Consider the following 17360-nt stretch of genomic DNA (forward strand, 5'->3'; position numbering starts at 1 on the left):
ACTGGTCTCCATGTCATTCGGTGTTCAACTTGCACTGCTGGAATACATATGTATTGCCCAGGGTGCTGCTACAGAGCAGTGGCAAAACGTTGCCTACCAGCTCTGTGTGATTACCTTCTGTGTAATTGAATTTGGTACTAACTTACCATTCAGAATTATACATTTTTAACATTTGAACATCTTTCTATGTTGTGCTGTTTGATGGGTTGTGTATTTTAGGATGCTTCAATGGTGCCAACAATGTATGTTTTGTATTTTCCTGTAATGTCATTGTTATGCGAATAATTATCTTTGAAACTTTAAAAATTCTACATCTTTTTGGTCACAGAATGTTGGCAAGTATACACTCTGTGTTCTATGCAATTCTGTTAAATGTTTAACTTTTGACACCTAACCACAGCATTTTGGTGAGAGCGCGCTTATTTCGATGTGAGCTGGTTTGTTTTGGGCTTGTTTTGTTGAAGGGGCATTCAGCTTTTTTTTCCCTCGGACCAGGGTCACCAGGCAGCGTGAGCAGCAATGGCGGCAGAAGAGGAAGAAGATACAGTGGTGGCGGTGGGCACGAAAAACTGGATAAATAGCATGTAAGAGGTAAATGTGCACACGTTTTAGGGCACCCTTATTTATGTGCATGTGTCTCTCTGGACGCAATGCGTAGCTCTGCGCACTCCACAAAAGTAAAGGATTCAGTCAGGCATTTATTTCAAAGCACGAGTGTTTTCCTTCCCGGGCTGAGACTGTGTAGTTCAGAGCCTGGCCCTTCAAGCAACTCTCAATCCAGCAACGTTTCCATTCATACCTTCGAGTACTAGTTTTGTTATGTGGCTGAATGATTAACGCTGCGCGGTCCTCTATGCAGCATTCGCAGGGAAAAGTAAAGTCTGCTTTCCTTTCCCTGCCGATGGACCCTGTATACGCTGGATACAAAGGAATGCCGGGTTCCCTCCTGTAAATCACGCGCACGTTATAAAGAAGGACTCGATTCACTTCATGGCTTCCAATCTGTATTTTACAATTATTTACTGATCCATTATTTCCTCGCAATGTCAAGATATTCACAGCATCGATTATCCCACCATGCCTCCCCCACACGCCCTGCGTTCATAATAGACTGCTGTTCGCAACCAGTTTTGCTCTAAATGACAAACACGCCAGCTTTAATCTTCAGTAAATCTGAGCAGCGAAATATGCATTTCATTACCAAGTAAAGTGGCAAAAAATAAAGATTCATTTTAAAGAGGTCGCTTAACTTTTGTGATTAATGATGGACGTACTTGCTCATTTTGCAGTGTTTTGAATGTGTGAGCGCAAACTAAGGGCAGGAACTCTGGGACTGGGAGTGGTAATTACCACGCATGGTGAAATACTGCCCATCGGAGACAACGTTGCCGCGAAATCTACAGCGACCTTGCAAAATGACCCACTGCTTTCAATGCATGCCATTTTCACAAGAATTCCACTGTATGTAACAAACAGCCGAAAATGCTTGAATTACTGCCCAAATTAAGATAATCTGTGAGCTCATCCTAAAGTTTATAAACAGCTGTTCCTATGTACAGCTTGTGGTTTGTGCCCAAAAACTCAGATTTCTAAGTCAAATTTAACTGTCTTGGGACAGAATACAGAAAGTTAGCACCGGTGCAAATTCAATGCTGCACGTCTGTTTTCAGCAGGTTTGTCTTTGCAAGTTTTTTTTGCGCAAATGGCCTGAACGTTGGCCCATGATATGATGTGGCATTTATAACGCGCCTATACACAAGTGTTTCAAGGCGCAAATGAATGAATGCGATTGCACATTGATGGTTCCATTTTACGGCCAGGTCCATTCCACTGAATGCCCAGCGCCTCTGAAAAGCTGGTAGAGGTGATTGATCAAACCGCAGTGCAGAAAATATCTTCCGCTTCTCATTCTCCTGACTCTGTTTGTTCGATCAGCAAAGCACAATGTTGTACTTGAACAGCACAAGTAATTATAAAGCAACATACATTTGAGTAAAATGATTATGCGTTAGGGTATATCCTACTTTTTTCATCTAGTACTTACAGACGTGTTCAGTTGCTTCTTTGAACTGCTTTGTGGACCTACAGGATAGCTTGTATGTAGGGGGCGCCTCTTTTTCCACAATTATTAAGACAAACCCCAACATCTTCAATCTTCCAGTGTCCTTATTTTTCAATCTGAACTTCCATCTCTGGTCAACTAGTGTGCAGTAAAACAGCTCAAACAATCAAGCCAATATTTCACACCCAGACACAGGCTTGAATGCTTTTAGTGGTGCTGGGAATGGGTGCAGCATTTAATTATTTTAGTACATCGTGAAGGTAGTTGGGATTGAAGAACTGTGAGTGTAATGGCAGTGGCAGGAATGGTGAGAGCGCATTGACACATGGGGTTCACTTTTGGCAACTGAGACTAGCAAGACGAAAGTGAAGAGCCCAATGCTGGAGCTCTGGCCCATGCTACACTGCTCATAGCACTCATTATTCACCTCACAACCTGTCTCGTGCGTACTGGCTGAAGCGGCAAGCTTTCCGCACCCGTTCTAAATCAAGTGGTTGAAGGCAGACCTAGTTAAGACTTTTATATCACACCAGTAGTGGGTTTACAACTCCAATAAAGTAATTAACTCTCAGAAGACTGCTTTGAAAAATCACTGGCAGGCACTTTGAGCGCAAAGACTGATAAGAGTTGATTAGAATGTTATACTGTATTAAAATGTGTAATATTAATATTTGTGCTATTATTTCAGCATACTGGGACACAATGCATTCCCGTCAGCAGGTAGCAGTTGAGCACTGCTCGGAACTGGCCCTTCAGTGGATAAAGAGGAGGCGGGCGGGAGCCACAAACAGTTTTTCCCCATCCAAATCCCAACCCTGGTCCATCAACTGCATCAGTGGTAAGTGCCATTAGAGTTAAACAAAAGTTGGTTTGTGCCCCTATGTAATAAATAAATGTTTTTCTCTTCCCAAATGCTATCGGTGCTAGGCTTCTGTGTGTCTCCACCCCAATCTCAAACCCTCCTCCCCAACATTCCTATGAAGACATATGGCTTCTAGACGACGGTGTCAGAGGGTGGGAAAAGGTAGCTCAAATACTGTGACTCATGTATTCACTGGTTATTGTCCATCACTCATTATATGCCCACATGCAAACATATCGCTTTGTCCATTACTTATGACCCGTTATGCTTCCAATGTCATATAGTGGTGCCCTAAGTTTTTTGTTGTTGATAGTTACAAAAGCAAGCACATAGTTAAATTCCCGTGGATATACGTGATCGACATTAGTTGGCCTGGGAGCCTAATGTAGATCCTGGTAGGCATGTTGTAAAGCTAACCAGGCTCTTGAAGGCTACATGCAGGGCTTAATAGCCCCCAGCTCCCCTCTATTTGAAACCCTGTGTATTTATTTTGCTTGTATGGCTCCTTTACCAAGGAGCCATATGGCTTTGTACATGGGGAAACATGGGGGAAAGATGAGATTGATCATTTCTTCACAATATACCAATTATGCAAAGAAATGGGAAACAAGATAAACGGAGAGCCACTTCCTGGGGAAGTGACCCTAATATATATTAACTTCTAAGGAATTGCCATGGTTTTATCCAGATTGAGAGCTTTGAGAAATGTAGTAATTTTTCTTTTTTTGTGTACACAGACAAAAATGCCCCTTGCAACAGATTGGACCTGCGGGTTTGCAGATGTTAGCGAATCCCGTGAGGTTGATGGAGATTGTCGTAACTGGCAAAAATCAGACTAGCAACCCATCACGTTACCTACTGAACAAGCTGCTGGATCTTTTTTTCACAAAAGAAGAACTGATGGCAGCAAAGGGGAGGTTAACATTGGATCTTCATCAACAGGAATCTATACAAGGTACATAAATGGAATTACGAAAGCACATTAGAGGGTGTACAGTAAAATTTTCTATGCTTTATTTCTCACAGCTATGTGTCAACCAAAAAGTAATTTGCTTGCTCTTCTCAAACTTTTTATACAAATCTTTTTTGCATTTTATCAATGTTCAAGCCAGGGATATTGGCTTTCCAGTACAAAGCCCTCCAAAATAAAATTGGGAACTACCGGATGAAGAAGGAGCCACACCTCGTCCTTTCTACACAAGTGTAGTTCTGCATTCCCTTGCTCTTTGGCCTCGGCTTGGATACTTGTATGACTCTCTGGACTGGTTCTTCATCCCCTATCACCCTTGCTCCCTGGGCTGGACCCCACCGGACTCGCTTGCTCCCTGAGCTGGGCCTAGATACTCCTGTGACTCCCTGGACTGGTTCTGGGACCCCGCTCACCCTTGTTCCCTGGGCTGGACCCCACCAGACTTGCTTGCTCCCTGGACTGGGCCTGGATACTCGTGTGACTCCCTGGTCTGGTTCTGGGTCCCCTCTCACCCTTGCTCTCTGGGCTGCATACTCGTGTGACTTTCTGGACTGGTTCTGTGTCCCCTCTAACCCTTGCTCCCTGGGCTGGACCCCACCGGACTGGTTCTGGGACCCCTCTCACCCTTTATTTTTAAATTGTAAAGCACCCCCACCTCCCTTCAACACTTACCACAGTGCACACCTTTTAACCTGGAAGAAGGACCAAAGAGGGTGCCCAGTGCGCTGGCCACCTTATATAGGGACTCATTGGCCGTGGCTCCCAGAGCATTGCCCCTTGATGACGCATCTACCCCCCAACCATACCCTGGGTGGTGAGTGCAGAGGCCCCCTCCTCTTTAGCATAAGCCGAGCCAAGTGGGTGTCTCCGTTAAGGGTGGTCCTTGCCGAGTGGCTGTTGCAACAGCGCGGGAGCCTCACAGAGTAAGCATGTCTGAGTCCAAACAAGCACGTGTAATTGAATGACTGGGATTGTGTGGGAGTGACTGACTGTGTGACTAATGTTGAGTTACTGACTGAATGTGACGTGATGGTGTGACTGCATGAGTGGCAAAGTGATTGAGTGACCCTCAGACTGGCAGACTGAGTGAGAGAGTCAGTGAATTTTTTGGTTTAGGAAGTGAGTGACTGGTTGGCTGGAAATGTTATAAAAGCCTACAACTGGCCCAAGCAAGGGCTATTTCTGACATGATGTCTTATTTCACCAGCAGAATCAAATGGTGCTCTTGGTGAAAGTTGCCAGAGTAGATTTATCTTCTTGGTATCTACAAACTCTTGAGGCCAGTATGGATAAAGAAAACAAGAGTGAACTCTTGGGAGGAAGTAGTCTGCTACTCCAATGAAAATATGCTACCTTTTTTAAGAATGGTGTATCAAATTGGGATTTCTTCTAAACAGTGTTTTTATTTTTTTCTTGGTTATTTTATTTGATTGTTTTTATATTGTACTTTTTGCCCCCTTCAACTGCATAGATGGAGTGATCGAGTAGGTGGGAGACGTTGTGTCGGTCGGAGTGTTTGTGTGGGTGGAAGATGGGTCATTTTAAATTGTGTCTGCGGCACCAGGGGTTCAGCCTCCTGCTTGACTGGACAACAATGACTTCAGCAAGATTTGGAGATGGATGGCAAATGCAGGACAACGTGGTGAATGAGCGCAAAGCCAGGGTGCTCACAGCAGGTATGCAGGGAAAAGAGGCACATCAGAGTGAGTAGCCACTGACTGTTAAAGCGGTCTGGAACTTGAGCAAGAAGCGGGAGATCAGAGCCGAGTGGGATGGCCATGGGAAGTGCACAGTACAGCATCCAATACATACAGTGTTCAAGGGGAGCTTACACTGATGACCCCAGGCCTCCCAGCCAGCCAAAAATCATTGCGAGGGTACACTGGGAGTGGGGGATGACTTGGTGGAAACCGATTTCGGAGCAAATTGAACATCTGCACAAGAGGCTCAAGTACCTGAGTGGGAATCAGCCAATGATCTGGCTGAGGTGGTGTTTACTTCGGAGCAAATTGAGCATCCGAAAAAGAGGTTCAAGTACCTCAGTGGGAATCATCCAATGTTCTGGCTGTTGTGATGTTTTTTGAAGTGTTTCGACAACAAAGAGTAGTTGTTATATTGTCATTTTCCCAGCAATGAGGCCATCCGTCTGAACAGGAGTCCCCTACTTGAAGAAGCATCAGCAGGCAACTGAGTAGGTCAATATTGAGTCCTAATGTCAGGGCCCTAGTAACACTTTCTGGAAACGAACAAGACCCCAGTGACACCATAGCAAACAAACAAAACATGTATGCTTTGCACCCATCTGCTACATGAGCAGCATAACAACCGTGCTGCCTCTGACTCTTGCACCACACGTCCCCCTTGCCCCTGCAGATCAGTCCACCCATATGTTTGTGCCTTGAGGACCCTCTTCTCTTGCCTGGACTTTCCTCTCATGCACCTGATCTGGCTGCACCTGTCTTGCTGCTAGGTTTCCTGGTGAGTTCCTTGTGCATTGTCTCCATCTCACTCTACCCCTCGTCCATCATCTCCATCCGTGGTACTCTCCATCTCCCCTATTTACTCTAACTGCTACTCCATCACCTTTCCTACCTCTTTTCTGAAGCCTGGAAGGATAAAGTTCAAGAAAGCTCTCCAATACAGGCCTGCCCATCGCTGACACCTACGTCAACGCTTCTTTGAGGTAGACTATCACTGACATCCTCTTTGTTACTTCAACTCCAGACCTTCGGACTCTTCACCCATTAATGGTGGACCAAGATGGGAAATGTTCTTGGCACATTTTTCATCCTCTAGGTGCATCATTAATGTCTATCAGAATGGCACTGTCATGGCCCAGAACTCTTAGCCCAACCTCCTCCGTCTTGATGGGTGTCTTTCATCTCTCATCAACTTCCTCCTTTCTCCTGCCACTCCTCCTTCTGCTACCCCCCAACACTTTTGCCACCACCGAGGTGTGTGCCGCATCCCTGTACTCTTCCTCAGAAAACCTTCCAAGGTGGCAACCAGCTTCACTTAGATACCCTCAACTTTTGCTCTGCTGTTGAACATTCCTCTGCTATCTGTCACCTCCTTGAAGACTTTGACCTTGACGTCCTCACTCTCAATGAGACATGGTTCATTGCCAGCTCTGTCACAAGATCCTCTCTAAGTCCAGGCTTTAACGGGCTGGAGGCGGAGTGGCCCTGACATTCCCTGAATGAGTCCCTGCTACTATCATACATACCCACTCAGTCCTACTCTTACTTTGAATGCCTCCTCTACAGGCGTGGTCTCTTCTGTCCTCTCACTGACTCTTGCCACCATCTACAGTGACCCCTGGTCCAGTCCCTCACTTTCTTTCTGAGTGGTCTGACCTCGATTCTTCTCTCCTGGCCTCTACCTCCAAACTTCTCCGCAGCCTCTGTGACTCTTTCCCTCACAATTCTACCCTATGGTCTGAGCGACTCAGACGAACCCACTTTGGATGAAGGATGAGGATCCGCCCTAGTAGTACCGTTTGTTTTGTTTTCTTTGCTGCCCCCCCTCCCACACACATTTTTGTCTCGTGGCACCTTTAAGCACCATTTGATGTATAGGCGCTATTTAAATAAGCAATACATGATAACATAAAATATAAATTTTACATTGTGGAAAGTGCAAAGCTTTGAGCCATATAAACAATGTTGGCAGAATGTGCAAGACTGGCCATTTCGTTCTCTTTTGTCCTCCTCAAATGGAATGCAGCTGGTGAAATTGCTAAGGGCTGTTTATCTCATGCTTGTAGATTCAGAGAGCCCAGATAGCTTGACACCAAGCAGTACCAGGAGCTACAGTTGACTCCCTTGTCAAACCGGTACCATTGAACTATACCTATGTGAAAATAACCAGTTATGGGAATGTGTATAAAGGAGCATTATGACACGCATTTAAGTAAAATGCAGCATATTAATAATAAAACCTAGTGTATAGCTTAAAATAAACGTTCCACAAAACAATCACACCATAACATAAAGAAAGAAAAACAAACACAATTTCAATCGCATTACAATGAGGAATATATAATGGACAATAGTTTGGAACTCAAATGAAAGATACATTTGTGGCATACCATGTACTAGCTGCTAGTTCTCCAGATATGTTTCCTGTATACTAGGTGATGCCAAATACCTTGGAGCTGCTCCTGCCCATCAATTCTTTATTTTTATTAGTAGCAACATGTCCCCACTCAATCTCATAACCTCATTGCTGGTAATAACAGGTAGAAGATGGTCAGATGACTTGAGTTACAAGGCAGATTGCCTTTAACCCAGTCCATGTTCCAAGAGTTTCTTCTATGCCATTCCAGCTTCCTGGTAAGAGATCTAGACAACCACTAGTGTAAAGATGGGTACTTGGAAAAAAAGATGAAATATAGTTGCATGCCAGGGTTTTGACCTGCTGTGTTTTACAAGCATGAGTTGCGTTTCTGGAAATCTGATTAGGTCAGAGGGAACATCAGCACCACACAGACATATGTTGGTGATGGATTTTAATGCTAACGAGGATTGGTAATCCTCTTTATTTTGGGATGGCTGTTCGAATTTGGGTATGATTTTATTGATAGTTGATTGAAAGCACAATATACACATCTTTCACTGAATGTTTAACTTGAAATGAAGGGGCTAAAGGGAATGTGTTAGATGTTTTTCGACTTCACACGCATACAAAGCAGTAATAAACGGCTATTGTAATACAAGGCTGCTCAATGTCTGACAATGCATAGGCATTTAGGCTTAGTGATGTAAATTACACTACTGTCTCAAACAGTGAACATTTGTAGACCAGCATTTAAAGCTCGGTCTTGTTTGTCCAATTCTCGCTCACCTCCAGCTTTGGATTCTCTGTCCTCCCTCCACTCCCTTGGATCCCAAGTAACTATCTGTCTCTAAGAAGTCTCACACTATATTAGTGGTCATCTTCCTCCTTTCTTTGAATCAGAGGCACTGTGGAGGCGCTCGCTCCAAGCGGCCTGCCACTCATTGCTAATGGTTAGCCTACTTTCTTACAATCTGCCATGGAGGAGGCGCTCGCTATAAGCGGTCTGCCACTCTGTGCTAATGGTTGTCTTGCTCTCTCTCTGCCTTCTTCTCTTTCTTTCTCCCTTTTTTCTTTCTCCCTCTCTCTTTCTTCCTTACTTTTCATTATAAGCAGTAAGTCACAATTAGCTACTAGTCCCTGTTTTGCTTTTATAGAATTTGAGTTATGCATGTATACGTGGTCATTCACACCATGTTAATTTCATACCCACGTTCACAAGGGGGATACAGGGCCTCACAAAGTCGCTAAGGGAACCATGGTTCCATGATGAGGGCACAAAGAAGTAAGACCTTCATAATGGGGAGTCCAAACTTTACAAATTGGGTATGGTTAACACATTGTTGTGGACACCTGGTTCTGAAGGAATAAGTGGCATACCTCAATAAACTGGAGCATTAGCAGACTTTATAAGTCGCCAACTTGTCAAAACTCAGATCTTGGTCAAATCAATATTGATAATGCCTTTTATGCTACTAGTTGCTTTCTAACAGGAAATATCTTCTGAAAAAACTATTGAATACTCTACAATTTAAGACTCAAGATGGAAGGTTTAGCTATTTCAGCTTTGTAAGTGGTTAATATTACTATTTGATGAACTCTGTCAAGTAATCAGTGTCTGATGTAGAAGCTGAGATGATTATATTGTTGCTGCTGCAGGGAATTGGCAGAGCAGATGCGTCTAACTTCCCGTAGGTTTGTTTCTATATTTCTAATGACTGCATTCAACATGCCCCAATACCTGGAAGGCTTCATTTGTACAACTCCTTGACCACAGTCACACACATTGTAATTGCCATTATTCTGTTTTGAACGTGTGTGCCTTGTAAGTTGCTTGTGTTTAAGTCAGATTTCCCTACTCTAAACAATGGATGTGAAATAATGTTGGATACTGTCTGGGATTAGAATTGTGATTTTGATTAAACCTCTGTGAGGCGGGTGCTCTGCATCGAAGCAGGATTGAGGTGCACACCAGTACTTTAGCAGGCTAGGAGAAGCGTATGCTGGACTTGTCTAAATATAGGACCTTGTTTTTCAAAATGCTTTTATTGTGGGTTTCCAATATAGCCTACTTTAGCTTCACCTATAGTTCTCTTCTATGTGCTGTAGGACCTCATCTGGCTTCATCAGTGTTTTTTTTTTATTACATTTGCCAGTGGCCACTATATGCCTAATGGTCAGCATACAACAGTTTCTTTAAATTTTAAACCCACTAACCTATTGGTGCATATGGCTGTGACCATGATTTGTATGTGTTGCTTACATTAATTTGCCCTATGAACGTTATTTTTGGTACTCTACCACACTGAGGACTTTTATGACATTTGAGCGACTGGTGAATTTAGATTAAAAAAGACAAGTAAAGAGCCATAACTGGAGGATTAACCAACAATTCATAAGACATGTAGGTGTTGTATAGCAAGAGTCTAGTGTCCTAGAGAAATTGATGGTTACTATTGCAGGGGTTGAAATTAGGATTTCTTGACCAGGAACAAATTTCAGCCCCCATGTTTCGGGCATCACCAATTAGGCAGTAGCTAGTGCATAGAGTACAGCAAATGTAAACTTTGCGTAAGACACAAATTCTAATTTATACATTTATTGTCCATGATTTTCTTTTATACACATGCCCAAACCTACCCTGTTAATATTACAAAACCGTGTTTGTATTGCACCCCTTGGTTTCGAGGTAACCAGGCTCTCCTTGGCTATAACCAGGAGCTAAATAGCTCCTAGCTCCTGGCAATTACGAACCCTGTCATTCTTTTTTTATTTTATTTTTTTCAAATGGATTTACATCTTTGATGTCCCCAATGTCATATTAACATGCAGTCACATAGTTGACAGGCTTTAAATATTTGTGTAACCTTTTTTAAGGTGAGCTGCCAGTGATGCACAATCAAGCTGTTTTCTTCAAATGATATGTGCCTTTTCTAAGTCACTGCAGATAGGGGAGAAGAGCTACTTCAGCAGATTCCAGGTCTGTATTTATGAGGTTTCGTTAGTAAACTCCTAAAACACAACCTGGGAACATTGGGGGTCATTATGACATTGGTGGTAGCCATTACCTGTAGTACAGGCACGGCTGCTGCCGGTGTCATTTTGTTTCTGGCGCCCGCAAATGGGCAATTACCGGGTCATTACGGCCCTGCCGGACCTGTTAATTGCCCATTTGCGGTCACTGGAAAAAAGATGCTCCCCATTTCCAGTCGGCCCCATAGGGCTGAATGGGAATGGGCAGCTCGGATGCATCGGCACTGTTAATGACGGTGCCGGTGCATCCGAAATGCTGTGCTCGCAGGTGCTGCTCTGCGGGTGCCTTGGCGGGCAGAAAGGCACCCGCGAGCACAACTCGTAGTTTGCTGGTTCGGGAACTACAGTACCGGCAAGCAAACTGGTACTGTAGTTACCGGACTGGTAAACTTATAATGAGGCCCATTGTGTTTTAAGGGGTTTACTATTTAATAAAGTAAAAGTGCACTTAAAAGACGGAACTGAAAACTATTTGCAAAGGTTTACACGCTTTGTAAATTCGGTAAACCAAATGTTTACTAATGAGAATTTCAGGTGTACACTAGGTTTACAAAGGTTTACAAATACGTGTTCTTGGTAAATGAAATGTTCATTTGTGCATGAAACATTAAGTGTACATTGGGTTTACAAAGTATTCATGATTTGTAAACCATGGCAAACCTAGGGTTTACAAAGTATTCATGATGTGTAAACTATGGCAAACTTAGGGTTTACAAAGTATTCATGATTTGTAAACCATGGCAAGCTTAGGGTTTACAAATCGCTGGAACATAAAGTCCAAATGGACTTGCATAACTACATTGGTTTACTTATGGGTAAACGCAATGTAAACCAAAGGTTTACAGAAAAGGTTTCAAACACTCGTAAAACTTTGTAAACTTATAGTTTGCAAAGGTTTGCATGCAGTTTACCAAATTTGTAAACCATGATTTTAATGCAGTGATCTAGGCGTGCCCACATGATGCCTGTTTTCCGCCACCTACTCTGACTCCCGGTGGCCAAGTATGTTCCATTGCTGTGTTTGGTGTGGCACTCTCTGCATGGCTTTGGGGCAGAGTATCTTCAGGCTACATTTCATCAGTATGTTCCCACCCACTCTCTATCAGTGCCTGCTTGATTGTTGTTTGCAGGGTAAATACTCTCGAATTGGGGCAGAGCTTTTTCTATCACAGCATCTGTGCTTTGGAACACCCTCCTTCTGTCACTTGTTCTATGGTTAATTATCTGTCTTGTAGGTGCGCCCATAAAACTCATTTTTTTTAACCCCTGTATAACAGGCCCTCCTTTTTTTCGGGGCCCACTGCCTGCTCCCACTGCAGCCTAGCGCCAAGATGCCTCTGGGTGGATGTTGCACTATATAAATATCGATAACATAACACAGAGATATGTAATTGCGTGCACACAGAACAGAGGAACATGGTTATGGAATATGGGGAGATGAATATATAGGATTGATCACAGGCAGATGGGAGACCAATCCATTGGAAGAAGGAAGGCCAGTATATGTTGGAATATTGATTCCAGATTAGCACATGAAGAGAGGAATGATTTCAGATGATTTCAGGTGATGTCATCTTTGATGTCCTGGGTGTTAGTCTTAGCAATGTATGGTGGTGGTGCGAGTCATGGTTGCTTAGCTTACCATAACTAGCGAATTTCAGGTGGTTTTTGGTTTTACTTGGAACCATAACGTCCCTTTAACAACTTTTTTTTTACTGAATTTCATAGGTTTTTAGTAGCGCAACTTAACCATAACCTTCCTTTATCAAAGTTTTTTTTACTGAATATACATATTCATAGTGTGAATTTGATAAATGTTTATTAGGATTCTCTTACTTTATATACATGTAACATAGAATCTACCGAACCCCCTGTTAGTGATTTTGATGTCCGCGGACTGTGCGGATGGACGCGGACAATATCAACACTACTCAAAAACTCAGGGGGCATCTTAAATTATTCTATCATACCATTTAAACACTGAACAAGTTCAAAAAGCAGCACATAAACACAATATATGAAATAATAAATAAGAAGTGGAACCTATATATATGTAACACATCAACAGTCCATCTAAATACCATATTTACTAAAATGGAATTTACCAAAACAAAAAAGATATGCCTCCAACATAATTACCTCACAGAAACTGCACAGCAAGAAGCAACAGCATACCTACACAACAGTAACAACAAAACTTACCAGAAACTAGTAAGTAAACTTAATTTTTCTTATATATTTCTAAACTTTCTATATTAGGTACACTAAAAGTAATATATTTTTCTTTTTACACAGAAATGTCCTGTACTTTGGAATGGCTTGAAGAAAATTTCCCACGTGAGGAAATGACTGAATACAGTGATACTAATGGTAGACACTTCTCTATATAGGCAAATTAATAATCATTAAATTATGTGTACTTAACATATATTTTTTATTTTAACAGACCATGCAAACATTGAAAATAATATAGCAAAAGAGACATTAGAAAATACTCTGCATCGCATGGAACAAAAAATGGATATGCTTACGGAAAATTTCAATCTTTTAAAACATTTTGTGGAGGACCACATAAAAGAAAAAAATAAATATCATTCTCCCACATGCACCTGTTCCCCCTCTCCATGTCGCAGTCAACTATCCCCAAACCCTCACCACCAAGAAAAACGTTGTGATGAGACTTACATCCCTTCATCCCCTCTCATCCATCCTCTCCCAGCCCCTTATTCCCCTGTATTTGTGTCAGTTTCTGCTTCTGCCTCTCTTTCATACATTTTATATTTGTATATAATTAAAACAAATATTATGTGTGTTTTAATTTTGTCCTGTGTGTCTTATTTGTTTTAAAAAGGCAGTTAGGGTGTCCGTGGACAGTGCAGGTGTCCGTTATGTCCGCAGATAACCAAAATGGGGGTGTTCTAAGGACACTATCCCTGTCCATACTGTCTGCAAGCAAAATGGAACTGTTTTTAGAACACACTCAGTGTCCGTTATGTCCGCAATTAACCAAAATGGGGTGTCCTAAGGACACTATCCCTGTCCATGGCTATTAGCGCCATGGTTCATGCCGGTAAAATACTGGCACCGCCTTGGTGGAAAGGGGAATTACCGCCCTATTCCAAGGTTGGCAGGGCGGTAATTCCCCCTTCCACCATTGCCCTTCCCCATTCCCATTTTTGCCCCATAGGGCATAATGGGGATGGGGAAGGCGCTAATTACGGTACCGCAAATTGCGGTACCATAATTAGCTCCCTGGTCCCTTTGCGGGTTGGTTTTTAACACCTGCAAAAAGCAGGTGTTAAATTCCCCAACCCGCAAAGGGACCTTGTAGTAAGGCGGTAAGGATTTACTGGTACCGGTAAAATACTGGTACCGGTAAACCCTTATCGCCATCCGTGTAATGAGGCCCTTGGGGTCCGGAATGTCCTCAATTAACCAAAATGGAGGTGTCCTAAGAACACTATACCTGTCCGTGCTGTCAGCAAGCAAAATGGAACTGTTCTTAGAACACACTCGGTGTCCGGAATGTCCGCAATTAACCAAAGTGGAGGTGTCCTAAGGACACTATACCTGTCTGTATTGCCCGCAAGCAAGATGGAACTGTGCTTAGAACACACTCGGTATCCAGAATGTCCGCAATTAACCAAAATGGAGGTGTCCTAAGCCTATAGCTGTCCGTACTGTCCGCAGAACATCTACGCACATGCGCACCACACCCATAGGTCCTACGAACATTGCGGCTGTCCATAACTGTCCATCTCATGTGTGTCGCACTTTTAATTAGTTTGAGGATCCAAACACTATTCGTCAAACACCCGCGCACCTGCGCACAACTGTTCCTGTGCATTTGGTGTCCTGCAGATGCCCTTCCCATTCGCAGACATGTTTGCGATGTCATCATGTGACTGCACCCACGCTGAGTGTATGTCCTGATTTGTGGACACTGTCCGGGTCCCCAAACAAAGTATTTTACAATAATATTTCACCATTGCACATGTCTCAGACAATGTCCCTTTGATTCTACATGCTTTTTGGAACTTTTTTAGCCTTTTTGGGTGTTCGGTCTGACCGCGGACAGCAAAGCTGTACGCGGAGTGTGCACCTGCACCACTAAAAAAGGCCACACCCCAGAGCTCATCTTCATTCTGTCTTTCTACTATTGAAGATTGACCTTCTTTTGCTGCCTTTGCTGTTGCATCATCAAACCTGATGGCATCCGTGTCTGCTGTTGTTCCAGCTGGTGCTGTTTCTGCCTCAGCATCGCCACACCCCCTACATGACCACCACCTCCCCAAGGGCCTGCAGAGGGGAACAGGTGTGAGGATGTAGAGGAGGAGGATAAAAATGATGAAGAGGATGAGGTAGTGGAAATCCCTACTACCAGCACTCGCCGTGAGTCTTGGATGTGGCGGTTGTTTACCGCTCTTGGTGGAGTGCCAAAAGCAAATGCGAATATGGTCACCTTCAATCAGTGCCACATGGTGCTGAGTCGTGGGAGGCCTGGTTTGTACAGCTTTGGTATGACATCAATGAAGCGACACCTAAAGTCGTTCCACGGTGGGGCTATTTGCATGGTTGTAACTTGTGATAAACATAGTAGGTTGAGTTCCTCTACAACATCCTCTGTTTCTGCTCCTGTCACCACATGAGACATTCCTGTGGGACAGAGCATCCCTCCAGCTGCATCACAGGCCATTCATGATGCTGTTGACCCTTACCTTTCAAGGGTCAGAATATTGTGTATGTACTGCGACACAGTACTCTGCAGAGGGGAGAATCTTCAAAGTGCTTTCGAGACTGCGTTCACGGAGCATGAGAAGGTCTGCTACCAACCTAAATACCTAAATAAGGCCCACCCTACATCTTCCTCTCTCCACCTGCCCTTTGTTATCCCCTTGGTTGGTGTACCTTCCTTACCCTCCTTTCCCCTGATTTCCTTGTGTGTCGTGTTAAAAAAAACAAAAAATGTAAAACCACAAAAAACAAAAAAAAGGCTCTTTTTAGAGCCGCCTTTCACAGTTTAAAAATAGAAGTGGCAAATAAATGGAGCAGGGCCCTGTGCATTTTTTAGAAGTCCACGGACAGTTCGCGGACATACACAATTTTGGGGTGCTGCCCTATCAAAACCATTGCACTTTTCTCTGGGAAGAAGTGGTGGCTCTGAAAAGAGCCTTTTGGTGGTGATTTGTGAAATGTCGCAATGCATTTTGTACATTTCTCAGAAAAATCTGATTGCCAGCATAAGTAAGATGGACTCCATCTCTGTGAAAAATATACGTGCTACGAAACATAATATTTTCATTGTGAAAAGCGGAGATGCCAACATCTCTTAAAAAGGCACAAACAGCCTTATTGACATTGCGCCTCGTTTTCTCCATTTGTGGACCAAATGAAGAAGAACGCAGCCACATTTGTCTCTTCCAGATACATGTCCTAAACTGTTCCCTCCACAATGAATTATAATTATGTCTTGATGATGCTGTGTCTCCAAAGTAGCACAGAGATGTACCAAGTCCAGCCACTTCATTTCAAACACTCCATGCCAGTGCACTTCCACATGAGGGAATCCAAGATCTGAAGCTACTCCACAGCGTTCTGCATGCACCTCCAACCACCGTATTCATGAGTCTCCCAAAATCCAGATAATCTGTTTTCTAAAATACATAGCCATAGCTATCTGTTCATAACTCAGGAAAAAGACTTTCTGACAACTCTGTCCTTACAAAACACACCCAGTAAACTTTATTGACCAATCCCTTGCTCTACTTTCTCATTTTCATGTCTCTCCACCCCAAAATCCCTTTACGTAATATGCAGTGTCGGCGGACTACCGCCATGTCCGCGGAAATATTGACAATCTGTGCGTAATTAATTTAAATTTAAATAGTGTGCCCCATTTCCCCTTTGAGGTTGGCTCTCATAAGAGATGATTTTTTTAGTTTTTTTTGCAGATGCTTATCAGACACCTGTTATTTTGTATTTTTTTTGCTTTTTTTTCTTACTTTACTCCTAAAATCTTCACATAACCTTCTCCAAAGCAACCCTTACATGATTGATGTGAGATAGGCATTTCAGTAAATATTTAGGTTGTACATCTAATTAATTTATTGCGCTCCCCAACGGAATTGCACTACGTAGTGTCGCTCTTTTCTCCAGATTTGCGATCCAAGTCCAGGTTCGAAGTCGTTTCTTTACCAATTGTGGATGTACTTGGTGCAACACTTTCTCTATGTCTGCGGTCGCCAAGAGTTGATCGATTTTGTAGGCCCAAGCAATTAGCATGCTTGGTTTGACACACAGAATGATTTCCTTGAAGATTTGGTATGCAGGTGTTCCAGGATTATCTCTATTTTTTTGTAAAGTTGTGCATGATTTCC

At 43.1% G+C, this 17360-nt stretch overlaps 1 long non-coding RNA gene across 1 annotated transcript in view; it reads left to right on the forward strand.

Annotated features, from left to right (window-relative positions):
* The first annotated feature begins 495 nt into the window (after positions 1–495).
* Positions 496–17360, forward strand: part of LOC138515609 (uncharacterized) — a 32927-nt gene continuing 16062 nt past the window's right edge. The window contains exons 1-3 of the long non-coding RNA XR_011282104.1: positions 496–591; positions 2751–2900; positions 3662–3879. This is a non-coding gene — a long non-coding RNA (uncharacterized lncRNA). The remainder of the gene's footprint in view (positions 592–2750; positions 2901–3661; positions 3880–17360) is intronic.

Source organism: Ambystoma mexicanum, chromosome 6q (genome assembly GCF_040938575.1).
Source record: "Ambystoma mexicanum isolate Mex_15411 chromosome 6q, UKY_AmexF1_1, whole genome shotgun sequence".
In the NCBI taxonomy this organism is placed as follows: Eukaryota; Metazoa; Chordata; class Amphibia; order Caudata; family Ambystomatidae; genus Ambystoma; species Ambystoma mexicanum.